Source organism: Caretta caretta, chromosome 4, assembly GCF_965140235.1.
Source record: "Caretta caretta isolate rCarCar2 chromosome 4, rCarCar1.hap1, whole genome shotgun sequence".
NCBI lineage: Eukaryota > Metazoa > Chordata > Testudines > Cheloniidae > Caretta > Caretta caretta.
This window is the reverse complement of record NC_134209.1, coordinates 69,150,790-69,165,993: the sequence shown is the minus strand read 5'-3', so window position 1 is coordinate 69,165,993 and position 15,204 is coordinate 69,150,790. Positions and strand designations below refer to the sequence as shown.

The 15,204-nt window shown below is 43.0% G+C and overlaps 2 long non-coding RNA genes across 2 annotated transcripts in view; one reads left to right on the top strand and one right to left on the bottom strand.

Annotated features, from left to right (window-relative positions):
* LOC125635569 (uncharacterized) overlaps window positions 1-15,204 on the bottom strand; it is a 203,171-nt gene that overhangs the window by 159,446 nt on the left and 28,521 nt on the right. The window lies entirely within an intron of this gene.
* LOC142071763 (uncharacterized) overlaps window positions 1-15,204 on the top strand; it is a 29,689-nt gene that overhangs the window by 13,062 nt on the left and 1,423 nt on the right. The window contains exon 3 of the long non-coding RNA XR_012667954.1: window positions 12,295-12,429. This is a non-coding gene — a long non-coding RNA (uncharacterized LOC142071763). The remainder of the gene's footprint in view (window positions 1-12,294; window positions 12,430-15,204) is intronic.

Here is a 15,204-nt window from a genome sequence, read left to right as displayed (position 1 = left end):
TTTTAATTAAAGAAAAAGTAAAAGAATCACCTCTATAAAATCAGGATGGTAAATACCTTACAGGGTAATCAGATTCAAAACATAGAGAATCCCTCTAGGCAAAACCTTAAGTTATAAAAAGACACAAAAACAGGAATATACATCCCATTAAGCACAACTTATTTTATCAGCCATTTAAACAAAACAGAATCTAATGCATATCTAACTAGATTGCTTACTAACTCTTTACAGGAGTTCTGACCTGCATTCCTGCTCTAGTCCCAGCAAAAGCATCATACAGACAGAGAGAGACCCTTTGTTTCCCTCCCCCACTCCAGCTTTGAAAGTAACTTGTCTCCTCATTGGTCATTTTGGTCAGGTGACAGCGAGGTTATCTTAGCTTCTTAACCCTTAACAGGTGAAAGGGTTTTTCCTCTGGCCAGGAGGGATTTAAAGGTGTTTATCCTTCCCTTTATATTTATGACAGCATACATTAGAGCAGTCTTCCAAGGGGCAGTTCTAGCACCTAGGACATAAGGGAGCACTAGTTTCACCTTCTTTTCTTTGAACACATTACCTAGGCCAGTAGCAGTAGCCATGAGCCACTTATGGCTGAACATTGCTAAGGGTTCCCCTGCAAAGAGGTATAAAACTGCTCCGAAAGCACTGCGAAGTCAGGGCCCATGCCTCTCTTCCTGCCAGTGAGAACAATTTTCTGTAGCAAGAATTCCAGCATGGGAGCAAAATTCTTGATTTTTTTGTGAATTTTGTCACAAGGATAAATTAAATATTTTTGCAAGGAAAACACTTTATGGCAAAATGACACCTTTCCAACCAAAAAACTGCCTTCACCGTCTATAACAGCCATTTAAAATTAACATTTTAAAATTTTTCATTTTTTTGGAACTCATCAAAATAAAATTTTGTCCCCCAGTTGTGCTATAAGTGATTTGTCTGCACAGCTTTCCTAGCAACAGGAGAGATAAATCCAGTCCAAAAATACTCACTTTTAATTAGTTTGGATCTGGATGCAATTTTTTTCTCTTTTCTGCCCCAAGGCATACTAAATTATGAATAATTTAAACAATCCTTTGTATATATGGCTGGGATACACAGGCTAGCAGAGTCTTGCAAGCATTCACTGTGCCAATCTGTCACCACATTTTAGCACACAGTCTGAATCTTACACAGTAAAACAAACTTCAAGGCCAGCATTTATTCATAAGCATTCAAAACCACAAAGACATTGGAAACAGGCTCACAATGTGACTATTTCCATTCAGAAAAAGCTGCATTATTAAAAGCTGTTTCAGTAATGCTTAATTGGAAGCCCTTCTGGGGTTTTGCTTCAAAAAAGCTGCTAAGAGCTATGTTATGCTTGGAGTGCACAAGAAGAAGGAAGTGCACGTAAGAATCCTTCCCCTCTCTCACACTACTGTACAGTGGCTGGGTACCAGCACAGTTCCTGTACTCCTTAAGGGCATGTCTACACTGGCAAAATTACAGCGCCTGCAGTTACAGCACCGCTCAAAGAGCGTAGAAGGAAAACCACTGTAGTGTGTTACACTGACAGCTGCAATAACGTGTTCACACTTGCGGCACTTGCAGTGCTATTCAGAGCGGTGCACTCTGGGCAGCTATCCCACAGAGCACGTTTTTCTCTTTTGCTGCTAAGACTTGTGGGAAGGTGGAGGGGGGTGGGTCGCGCGGCATCCTGGGTCCTGTCCCAATGTCCTGTGATGCATTGCTTTGCATCCCAGCAATCCCTGTGCTTCTGTCTGCATTTGGTGCCATCTTTCAACGGTTTGTGTACTGTGCACCCTGCCTCTTTCGGGCAGCAGGAATGGATCGCGAACTGCTGACCAGTATGCTGCTCACTCTGACCAACATGTCATGAGTGGCAGTGGAGTTATTCCTTAAACGACAAAGGCAAGAGGAATGTGACATCGATCTCGCCACGCATAGTAGCTACGACACGAGATTGCTTGTGGCATTCACGGAGGTGCAAACAATGGAATGCCACTTTTGGGCTCGGGAAAAAAGCGCTGACTGGTGGGATCACATAGTGGGATCACGAGCAGTGGCTGCAGAACTTTCGCATGAGGAAAGCCACAGTCATGGGACTGTGTGATGAGCTCACCCCAGCCCTGCGGCGCAAGGACATGAGAATGAGAGCTGCCCTGTCGCTGGAGAAGCGCGTGGCGATTGCACTGTGGAAGCTGGCTACTCCAGACTGCTACCAATCGGTCGCTAACCAGTTCAGAGTGGGAAAGTCGACCACTGGAGTTGTGCTGATGGAAGTGTGCAGGGCCATTAATTGCATCCTGCTCCGAAAGACCGTGATTCTGGGCAATGTGCATGACACTGTGGGTGGCTTTGTACAAATGGGCTTCCCTAACTGCGGAGGGGCAATAGATGGCACGCTCATTCCAATTCTGGTACCAGACCATCTAACCACTGAGTACATTAATTGCAAGGGGTATTTTTCAATGGTTCTCCAGTTCTTGTGGATCACCGTGGGTGTTTCACAGACATTAATGCAGGCTGGTCCAGAAAGGTGCATGATGCACGCATCTTTCGGAACACTGGCCTGTTCAAGAAGTTGCTTAATGCCGTGGCTTATGAAGCCATATATGGGACAACATGACAGCAGCAAGGACTGATTCAACAACAGGCTGAGCAAGTGCAGAATGACTGTTGACTGTGCATTTGGCTGTTTAAAATCCTGCTGGCAATGCCTGTATGGGAAGCTGGACATGGATGATGACAATATTCCTGTGCTTATAGCCATGTGCTGTACTCTCCGTAATATTTGTGAAGGGAAGAGTGAAAGTTTCACTCAGGGCTGGACTGCAGAGGCTCAGGGCCTGGAGGCTGAGTTTGAATAGCCAGAGACCAGGGCTATCAGAGGGGCACAGCGTGGGGCCATAAGGATCAGGGATGTCTTGAGGCAGCAATTTAAAGCTGAAAGCCACTAATATTTGTTGCTATGCTTGGGATTGCAGTGCTTGTAATGCTAGGAGGTGATTGGTGCACATGATGCAAGAAGGGTGCTTAACATAATTGTATGTTGCTTTGCAGTGCTTTTTTTGCTTTCACTTAATAGAATAAAGATTGCTTTCAAACCAACACAATTCTTTTATTAAAAGACAACAACCAGAGGAGAGAGTCAAACGAACAAATTCATCAGCAGAGAGGGGGATGGGGGAAGGGAAGGTCTCAAGAGGAGGAGGGGTCTCGGGACGACTACAGATTTGTGTATGTCCAAGGATCATACCCAACCGTCTCCTTTGGAGTACAATGCAGTGGGTGTTGTACTTCAGCAGGGCCAAACTGCAGGGGGATGGGTGTTGAGTGCAATGTGTAGTGGGAATCCACAGTGCTGGACTGTGAGGAGGGAGGAGTGGAATGCTACAGGTAGAGAGAGGAGCCAGGAGGTTGATAACGGTGTGTTGGCGGTGTGTTGGGGGGTGCATGGGAAAGAGTTTTGTCACAGCAGCTGCAGGGGAGGGCGGGCATGGAGCTGCTCAGTTTGAAGAGCTAGTATCACCTGGAGCGTGTCCACTTGGCGCTGTATGATGTTTAAGAGCCTCTCCGTGGCTTTTTTCTGGTGTGCCGCGTTCTCCTTTCGGTCCCTCTTCTCACCATCCCACGACTCCTTCAGTTCCTGTTTCTCAGCGGCAGAGTGCATCATAACCTCACAGAGAAAGTCCTCCTTAGTTCTTCTTGTCCGCTTTCTAATTCTGCACAGCCGTTCTGCCATCAATAACAAAGAGGGAGGCTTGGCTCCCAAGGTCATCTCTGAAGTATAAATGCAACATTTTACAGAAGCAGTATTGGTTGCAACACAGACAACACTGATTCAGTGCTTTAAAACACAGCCAGTACTCACACACCTGTCACTAACTGGCTGACCCCAGACAAGCACACATGAGCCACAAGACCCCCAAAATGGTGAGTAGCCACAGGGGCAGGGTAAATCACTCTTCCTGGACCCTGCTGTACACTGGGCACATTGCTCTTGGGGAGAGACAGCACTGTGGGGGGGGGGGGCTGTTAATCATTCCTGCACCCACATTTTCCACAGGATGTGATCATTATGGAAGGTATCTTGCTGCTGAGGGTGAGCAGGGAATCAAGGGAGGGTCTTCTCCAAGCCCGCGGCTTTTGCCCTGGCCCCATGTGGCTTGCCTCTCCTCCCCCCTCCCCCCCCCCCATGATGGGAAAGTGGCGCAGGAAAGTTACTGTTAATGGGGCAAGAAACAAAGCAGCTCTACCAAGGAACCTGAGGCAGTGGATTGCCCAGTATCTACTACAGACCACCAAACCAGGAAGAAGAGATGGATGAGGCTTTTTTTAAACAACTAACAAAATCATCCAAAGCACAGGACTTGGTGATGATGGGGGGACAGACATCTGTTTGGAAAATAACACAGCAGGGCACGAATTATCCAACAAGTTCTTGGAATGTATTGGAGACAATTTTTTATTTCAGAAAGTAGAGAAAGCTACAAGAGGGGAGCCTGTTCTAGATTTGTTTTTGACAAATAGGGAGGAACTGGTTGAAAATTTGAAAGTGGAAGGCAATTGGGTGAAAGTGATCATGAAATGGTAGAGTTTATGATTCTAAGGAATGGTAGGAGGGAGAACAGCACAATAAAGACAATGAATTTCAAGAAGGCAGACTTCAGCAAACTCAGGGAGTTGGTAGGTAAAATCCCATAAGAAGCAAGTCTAAGGGAAAAAACAATTGAAGACATTTGGCAGTTTTTCAAAGAGCCATTATTAAGGGCACAAGAGCAAACTATCCCATTGTGTAGGAAATATAGGAAGTATGGCAAGAGACCATCCTGGCTTAACCAGAAGATCTTCAGTGATCTAAAACTCAAAAAAGAGTCCTACAAAAAGTGGAAACTCAGTCAAATTACAAAGGATGAATATAAACAAACAACACAATTATGTAGGGACAAAATTAGAAAAGCCAAGGCACAAAATGAGATCAAACTAGCTAGGGACACAAAAGGAAACAAGAAAACATTCTACAAATACATTAGAAGCAAGAGGAAGACCAAGGACAGAGTAGACCTGTTACTCAATGAGTGGGGAAAGACAATAACAGAAAATGTGGAAATGGCAGAGGTGCTTAATGACTTCTTTGTTTCAGTTTTCACCAAGAAAAAGTTGGTGGCAACTGGACATCTAACATAGTGAATGCCACTGCAAATGAGGTAGGATCAGAATCTAAAATAGGGAAAGAACTAGTCAAAAATTACTTAGACAAATTAGATATCTTCAAATCACCAGGGCCTGATGAAATGCATCCTAGAATACTCAAGGAGCTGACTGAGGAGACATCTGAGCCATTAGCAATTATCTTTGAAAAGTTATGGAAGATGGGAGACATTCCAGAAGCCTGGAAAAGGACAAAAGGGCAAATATAAAAAAGGGAAACAAGAACAACCCTAGGGAATTACAGACCAGTCAGCTTAACTTCTGTACCTGGAAAGATAATGGGGAGCAAATAATTAAGCAATCAATTTGAATACACCTAGACGATAATAAGGTGATAAATAACAGTCAGCATGGATTTCTCAAGAACAAATTGTGTCAAACCAACCTGATAGCTTTCTTTGACAGGGTAACAAGCTTTGTAGATGGGGGGAAGTGGTAGATTTGGTATATCTTGACTTTAGTAAGGTTTTTGATACTGTCTTGCATGACCTTCTCATAAACAAACTAGGGAAATACAACCTAGACGGAGCTACTATAGGGTGGGTGCATAACTGGTTGGAAAATGGTTCTCAGAGAGTGCTTATCAGGGGTTCACAGTCATGCTGGAAGGGCATAATGAGTGGGGTCCCGCAGGGATCGGTTCTGGGTCTGGTTCTGTTCAATATCTTCATCAATGATTTCAATAATGGCGTAGAGAGTACACTTACAGTTTGTGGACGATACCAAGCTGGGAGGGGTTGTAAGTGCTTTGGAGGATAGGATTAAAATTCAAAATGATCTGGACAAACTGGAAAAATGGTCTGAAGTAAATAGGATGAAATTCAATAGGAACAAATGCAAAGTACTCCACTTAGGAAGGAACAATCAGTTGCGCACATACAAAATGGGAAATGACTGCCTAGGAAGGAGTACTGCAGAAAGGAATCTATGCGTCATAGTGGATCTCACGCTAAATTGAGTCAACAGTGTAACGCTGTTGCAAAAAAAGAAAACATCATTCTGGGATGTATTAGCAGGAGTATTGTAAGCAAGACACGAGAAGTAATTCTTCCACTCCACTCCGATTAGGCCTCAACTGGAGTATTGTGTCCAGTTCTGGCCGCCACATTTCAGGAAAGATGTGGACAAATTGGAGAAAGTCCAGAGAAGAGCAACAAAAGTGATTAAAGGTCTAGAAAACATGACCTATGAGGGAAGATTGAAAAAATTGGGTTTGTTTAGTCTGGAGAAGAGAAGACTGAGAGGGAACATAACAGTTTTCAAGTACATACGAGCTTGTTACAAGGAGGAGGGAGAAAAATTGTTCTTCTTAACCTCTGAGGATAGGACAAGAACCAATGGGCTTAAATTGCAGCAAGGGCGGTTTAGGTTGGACATTAGGAAAAACTTCCTAACTGTCAGAGTAGTTAAGCACTTGAATAAATTGCCTAGGCAGGTTGTGGAATCTCCATAATTGGGAATTTTTAAGAGCAGGTTGGACAAACACCTGTCAGGGATGCTCTAGATAATACTTAGTCCTGCCTTGAATGCAGGGGACTGGACTAGATGACCTCTTGAGGTCCCTTCCAGTTCTATGATTCTATCGCCACAAGAGTTTCCTGGAGATCTCTGAGGGATATTCCCATGAAGGGAGGGAGTTTATCAACAGCCTGTTCCGCTGCTCAGACTAGGCATGCAGTGGGAGACAAGCCTGCTTTCTGCAACCCTCCTGCCCCCAACAACTTGCTTCAGCAATTCCCAAAATCAGATCCACTTACCAGGGGCCTCCTCTCCTGTTTGCGCTTTGCCAAGATCCGACTGCTGTGACTGGCTAGCTCCTCCAAGGTAGCAAAGAGCTCCTGACTGCATGCATCTCTGGCCTCCGAGTCATCCTCTGCCTCCGGATCTCCCTTCCCCTCCTGGTCCAAGATTTCCTCCTCCTGGCTTGGTCCACTCTCAACTGGCATGTGAGCCAACGAAGTATCCACAGGGGCCTTTGCAGTAGAGGTGAGGTCACCACCAAGTATCGCATCCAGCTCTTTGTAGAACTGGCAGCTCGTGGGCGCAGCACTGGCATGGCGGTTTGCCTCCTGTGCCTTGTGGTAGGCGTTCCACAGCTCCTTCACTTTTACCCTACACTGCAATGTGTCCCTATCATGGCCCCTTTCTATCATGCATCATGAAATCTGTCCATAGGTATCATAATTCCTATGGCTGGAGTGCAGCTGGGACTGCACAGCCTCCTCTCCCCAAATGCCGATGAGGTCCAGTAGCTTGGCATTGCTCCAAGTGGGGGATTGCCTGGTGTGTGGAGGAGGCATGGCCACCTGGAAAAAGGAGGAGGCAGGAGGAGGAAAGAGGAGGAGGCATGGCCACCACTGCACGCATCACCGAGCAAACAGGAAGGGGACTTTCAAATTTGCAAAGGAATGTATGGGGTGGGGATGACAGTTGGTCACCTGAGGGCAGGGCAGTAGAGTTTAAACCGATGACCAGAAAGGTGAGAACAGGCATTGTGGGACACCTCCTGGAGGCCAATCTCAGTGCTATCATCGCCATGGTGTCTACACTGGCACTGCAGCACTGTAGCCATGATGCAGAAAGCTGTACACCTCTTGTTGGGGTGGTTTTTTAGAGTGCTACAACTGTGCAGTTTCTGCGCACTAAGTGGCTTGGCAGTGTGTACACCTAGGGAGTTACAGCACAGAAAGGTGCTTTACTGTGCAGAAACTTGGCAGTCTAGACAAGGCCTAAGTGTGAGATCTGCTCCCTCTTTCCTCCCCTGGGGTGCAAGAACCCACCACCACCCTTGCTTACACACCAACCCACAGAGCAGGACCAGAGAGCAACAAGGAGTATGCTGCACCATTGGAAGGGGTGAAGCAGCAAACACGTTCCCAGAGTCCAAAAGTAAGCTAGAGGAATAATTTTGTGTACTGAGTCATCATTACCGGAATGGTCCCTGGAATAGCGCAGCTCTGCGCCACCTTCAATGCATGGCCATGCCTGTAAGGCAGAATCAAAACTTAAGAAGAATGATTATTCATACCATAAATGATATATATATATTAGAGATGAGCCTGAGCCATAGAATCAGATTTTCCCCTCACTTAAGCCATTGCAATTCCATTCTCTTCACTGGTGGAGCTGCTATTGATTTACAGGGTCATATCAGAATCTGGTCTACAAAGTTCAGATCCATACATATGTTAATCAAAGTTTGGGACGTTTTAATCCAAGGCTTTGGTTTGGGCCTTTGGTTTGGTTATTGTGAGTTTGTATTGTGGTGCCTCTGACTATCATTTTAATCCATCTGAAAAAACATTTTATTTTAGGGCCTTGGAAAGCAGACTGTAAAACCAATGTGTAGAATATGAGTACAGTAGAACCTCAGAGTTACAACATCTTGGGCATGAAGGTTGTTCGCAACTCTGAAATGTTTGTAACTTTGAAGAAAACGTTATGGCTGTTCCTTTAAAAGTTTACAACTGAACATTGATTTAATACAGCTTTGAAACTTTACTGTGTAGTAGAAAAATGATGCTTTTAACCATTGTAATTTAAATGAAACAGGCACAGAAATAGTTTCCTTACCTTGTCAAATCCATTTTTTTAAACTTTCCCTTTATTTTTTTAGTAGTTTACCTCCTGTATTGTATTTTCTTTTTTTTCTTTTTTTGTCTATGCTGCTGCCTGAGTACTTCTGGTTCCAAATGAGGTGAGTGGTTGACCAGTCAGTTTGTAAATCTGGTGTTCGTAACTCTGAGGTTCTAGTGTATTGCTCCCAGCTATCCTATGCTATCGTCTTAAGTTTATGTTCTATCTATCAAGTCAGTCACCCCTTTAGTATTGCTTGTACAGTTAAGGGAAAATACTGACACGTGATCTCATGTAGGTGTACAAGATTCAAAACGCAGGAGAAACACAATGTTTCTGCTGTGCAGTAGATCCAGACGTGGAGAGGCCAGACAAACAACTCAGCAACCCCACAGCACTGTGGCAAAGAACTCTGTTGAGGCTCTCTGCCACTCACGTTGAGTTGGGGTGCGGAAAGAGCCTAATTAGTGAGGCGAATAGGAAGTATGTGGAGGTGAAATTCTCCCCTCCAAGTGCAAGGCCCATGCATTGCTTAAGGCTCACTGAAACCCTATTTTAGCATTTAAGTGGTATCTAGGCCTTGTGCAGAACCTTTGCCTTGGGGCAAATTTCAGCCAGGACAATTGGCAAGAGCCACTGAAATGAAAAAAAAGTAACATTTGTATACAGTTTGCACTAGATCTTTGATTATTCTGTGCTAAATTTCAGTGTCTTTGTTCTTTCTGATCCTGCATTTGGGGTTTACCTTCATGAATCTAGTTGCAGGACCATGACTTTAGCATATTAGCTCTTCTTACAGACTGAGAGATGTACTGTCTTCCTGTATGTGTATGGACAATGTGTCGCATACTGTGACTGCTGTGAAAATAACAACATAAATACTAATACTACTACTAATAATAATACAGCTGGACATTCTGTTCTCAGTTACAGAGGTGTAAATATAGTGTAATATTAACTTTTGCGAACTTGCTCTAAATTTACACCAGTGTACCTAAGTAACATGTAGCTCGAACACTAAAGTGAAAGATAGTTTAGAATCCAGGTAAGACTATTAGGTAGCTTAATTAGGTCTAGGTAAAAATTAATGTTCACTGAAAATATCAGGCCAGATTCACCATTGGCCTCACTTGGTGCAACTACATAAATTCAGTGGAGCTGCATATGCTCCTACTAGCTGCAAATACAGTTAACCACCTATCTGCCAATCCATCTACTTAAGATATCTAGCTATCGCCTTGGTTTCTAAACCCGTATGCTTAATCTACGGTTTACAGCAGATTAGCACTTTGACATAATTTAACATGGACTGTTGTTGAAAAATATACTAGATTGTAAAATTCTGAAGATGTAGCTGTCGAAGCTCAGAAGATGAAAATTATTTTTCTGCATTAAAGGAAGCAAAGATTTGCATTAACAAATTGATGTTTGTGAAAACTGCAGATTTTCATCAGCTAATAAATACAAATGCTAATTCTTAGCTCTTACACAATACTTTTCATCTGGAGATCTCAACACACTTTACATAAGAGGGTAATTATCATTATCCCCATTTACTGATGGGGAAAAAGAAGCAAAGCACCCTGAAGTTAAGCGATCAAGGTCATGCAGCAGATCAGTGCTATAGCCATACAGAATTGTCTTCTGACTCCTAGTCCAGTGCCCCGTCTCCATTCCCCACAGTCTTCTGAAGTGCACTTATATTGTGTTCTGCCTCCCATTGTACAAATGATGTATGGGGCTTGCAAGAAGCCAAGCCTTTGAATGGCCCACATAAGCAAAGAGCATAATAGCCATCCCTGTGAACAAAGACTGCTTAGTCCTTGCTCCTTCCTGAGAGCAAATGCATGGGAAGGAGCTAGGGCTATGGCCTGGCCCTCATTCTGCACCCAATCTACACCATCTGTGTGGTTCCCCCAATCCTCTGCACAGCTGGGAGGTGCTGGGAGCGACTGTGCCTCCTGAGCCACAATCTCTCCCAGTGCTCCTCCCGGGACAAAACAGCTTCATACCCATTCTCCAACTGGGCACTCATGCAGGCTCTGCACTGGGCTCAGGATTGGGTTTTTGTATCAATTATTTGTAAGACATTTCTCAGGACAAACCCAATAACCATGAAAGACTATTCTACCCATTTCTGATTTACTGTATTAAAAAAAAGTGCTTCCTAACATTTCTTCTGAGTCTTTATTTTTTCTCCATTGCAGTTTATATTTTCTTCTGCCAGTTGGATGAACTGAAGAAAGCAATAATTTAAAATCCAACTGCTTTAATTCAATTGCATCAACAATCCAAAGAATCTCTCATGCAATCCTGGAATCAGAGTAAACAAAGTATAGGTATTCCTCAAACGATCTTGTTGTAGATTAAGCAAATCCTGACTTTACTGTCTTTCGGTATGAAACTTTTGTTCTTTTCAGCTGGCTTTCCTTTTAACAACAAACCGAAAAATAGGGATCAACCTCAATTTTCTCAGGGCTTGTCTACACATACTGGGGGATTGACGTGTGGCGATCGATGCATCAGCAGTCAATTTAGCGGGTCTAGTGAAGACCCACTAAATCAACCGCAGATCACTCTCCCGGTGACTCCTGTACTCCACCTGAATAGGGAGTTGACTGGAGAGTTTCTCCCATCGACATAGCGTAGTGTGTCCCCCGCGGTAAGTAGATCTAAGTACATCGACTTCAGCTACGTTATTCACATAGCTGAAGTTGCGTAACTTACATTGATCTCCCCCCCACCCTGTGGTGTAGACAAGGCCTCAATACTTCAAATTAAACAAACAAACTTTATGAATACATTGTCCTTACTGGATATGCACAGGATTTTAAATAAGATCATAAAGGGGATTATGTAACTGGTAACACATAGTATACCTTTAGGTTTATATTCTGCTACACTAAGACCCCTATTTAGAACTCATTCTCTTTTTTAAATGTATATAGGAGCTTTGTCTGAAGTGAATAGGACCCAAAGTGTTCTTACTGCTTCCCTGTACACTACTGGAATTTGTAATTCTTCTTCCATTACTTGCTGTAAGCAATATAGGTCTTTAGCATCTGTTCCATCTCCATCTGAAGTTAATGTAAGTCTTTCCATTGATATCAATAGGAATTGAACTGGATCCTTGAGATCCTTACTCAAAGCTCATTTTAAAAATCCTTATAATCATTCATTCTGTATTTGTCTTAATTGAATGCTGATCTTGAGACCTGATTGTCTAATGGCACCTTTTTTATTCTAACTTTTGTGTCTCTCTTAGTTGGAGCATTTAGGGCTGTTTGTCAAACCAATGCACTTCACTAACACTGCAGCATCTAAAGCTCACATTTCAATCAATCTGTTTTGTTGTGTTAAATCATAAATACTCTGTTTTAGCCACTGTGGTGGTTGTGCATGCTTTTTTCCCCCCTTTTGGTTAACAAATGTACCTGCCAACTCAGCTTTTGAAGCGTTGCTAATATTTCTCAGCTTCATGTTGTGAAATATTTTTTGTTTCCTCAGAAACAGATCTTCAGGACCACATCACTACTATAACTCCCTGCTGCTTTTCAGGAGCAGTTTTATGGATAGTCACAGCAAAAAGAACCCTCAAGCCCTTTTTTCCCTCCCATCCCCCAATGAATCAGACTTGACAAGGTAATTTTGAACAACTCTTCTGACTGTACAACTTGGATTTTTATCAGCGGGAAAAAACATAAGTAGCTCACAAAATAAAAGTTATAAACCTGTTTTCTCACTGACTTGCTAAATAGCTCTTGTTGAGAAAGTTCACTGACACTGAGTCAGGGTCCAAAATACATAGATATGAAATGGTCAAAAACTAATGCAGAGAAAAAGTTAACAGGCGGTATCCAGGTGAACTATATTAACCGTACATAGGAGGTGTTCTAAATATCCCACTGCAAATACAACAGTGTTAGCGGAAATGAAGACAATGATCTTCAAAATTTTTCCTTGATTGGCTAAAGCCAAACAGAATTAAGATCAATTCTCTGAAAACATAAGGAATATTAGTGTTCAATGTATATTGAGATTCAGATTTATCACTGTCTAAAAGCGATAGTACACAGGGTTAACACTTGGGATCTGGCCCTGCATGGGAGGGCACTGTGCTTCCTGCACAATATATTATGATCATGTCTTTCTCTGATGGCTGAGTCCTGCAACTATAACTTGCTATTTACTTGCAGTTAAAGGAGTTCTCCTTTGGTATAAGTGGTAGAGGCAGGTGTTTTCAATGCTGAAAGTCCCAGATCTGCCCCAGTGATGACTATGGTGGCAATGCATACAAGCCTTCTCAGGAAATCTACAGATTGACTCCATATAGGGGAGCCAGCTAGATAGTGGAGAGCAGTAGAAGAACACAGCCTGACCATAGTTCCTTTCCCACCAACCACGACTGCTGAATGGGGGAGCTCCGGAAGTGTGGCAGCCACAATCCTGAAAACCCCATTCAACATTTATAATATTTAGTACCTATGATGATTCTTACATCAACATCAGTGTATGAGGATTCACCAAACATAGATGAACACATACACAGGAGGTCAAGACAATGTGAGAATCACAAACGCAGGTTACATGTGGGATAGACAAGATTGTCCTTGACCATTGCAAGCTGTTGTGTCCTTGCTCTGACCTATTCATATTTTTCACATAAAGGTGTGAATGCACCTTGTTTCTAAGTGGTTAATGGTGACATGACAAATCTGCCACCACCTTGCTCTGTCATGGACTGTTGCTTCCCAGTTGCTGGGGTCAATTTCACATGCTTTTAAGTTTGACTTCAGTGTGTCTTTATATTGTTTGTTTGTACTGGCCACCATAAGAACAGGTGTCTTGCTTCACCTGAGCATAAAATAGGGCTTTGGGTAGTCTTGAGTCGGCCATTCAAATGACAAACCCAGACCAATGCAGCTGAGCTTTTATGAGCAAGCTTTGAATGGCAGACATTTGACAAGAATTAAGGATTTCAGTATTGGGAATCTTGTCCCACCGTTTCACCCTGCGAACAGACTGAAGACCATTCCAATAGTAGTAAGATAGTACCTAAAACACTCTTTCAATCTTCACAGTGCTGTGCAACCCTTATCTAATTAATCCTCATAACATCCCTCTGAGGTATATATTATCCATGTAGTACAGATGCGGAAACTGAGGAGTCAGAGTCCACCTTTCTAGGTACTTATAGTCTCCAACACAGTAGTATGTGAGTGTCTCACAAAGATTAAGGAATATTTCATCATTACAACCTTGTGAGGTTGGGAAGCTGAACTGAGGCACGGAGAGATTAAGGCCAGATTTTTAAAGGTATTCAGGTGTTGCGGCGCTCCTAACTAATATTAAGAGCTTACACTCTTGTCTACACTATAAACTTTGGTCGACACAAGTTATGTCAGCCTAAAGACACTGCAGTTACTATATTGCTCGTGTGTATGCATACGCAGTTGTTTGTGTTGTTGGTGAACTGTAATAGAGCAATAGACAGCATGCACATCCCTATTTTGGCACCAGCTTATCTTGCCACAGAGATCATCAATAGAAAAGGCTACTTTGTCAGTGGTTATGCAAGCACTGGTGGATCATTGGGGATATTTCACCAATATCACTATGGGCTGGTCAGGGAAGGTGCATGACGCTTGCATTTTTAAGAATCCAAAACTGTTCAGAAGCTATAAACAGGGACATTCTTTCCTGTCCAGTGGATTACCACTGGCAATTTGAAATGCAAATAGCAGTGATCCTGGGGTACCCAGCCTACCTCATGCTCCCCTGGCTCATAAAGCTATGAATTATGCAGTGCTTGCTGTACATTTATAATTATTACACTGGTTTTTTACTGAATCTATGAGTTCTGTAGTTCTGTACAATTTTTACAACTAATGGGTATTTTGAATAGCTCCATGCATTCTGAAATAAAGATTAATTTTTTCCAAAAAAATATAAATGCATTGCATACCAAAAAGAGTGCAAAAATAATGTGCAAATACAAATTAAGAGAACAGACCTTTAACATTTGAATGGTAGAAAATATTCATATCCATTTCAGTCCATTTTGGCTACATGTACACGAACTGTTGCCCTCACAGGTTAGTATTTGTGAAGCTACGGTTGTCCCACATTGGAGAGGTAAGGGTAGTGTTTACTGCCTGAGAATCCCCATTATGTCCTCCTTCTCCTTTTCCTGCTGGGATTCCTGGGTCTGCCTGACATATTCACCCTCCAGAACCTCTGTTCACGGTCTGATGCAACACTGTGTCAAAGTCAGATTCAGGACTCACATAATTTGTCAGACCACACTGTTTATTAGCAAAGCGCTTTGCCAATGCACCCAGATATGTGAGCCCCTCTCTGTGGCTCAAGCTAACTTATTTATACAAATAAACCAAAGCCAATTTAACATAAGAGACA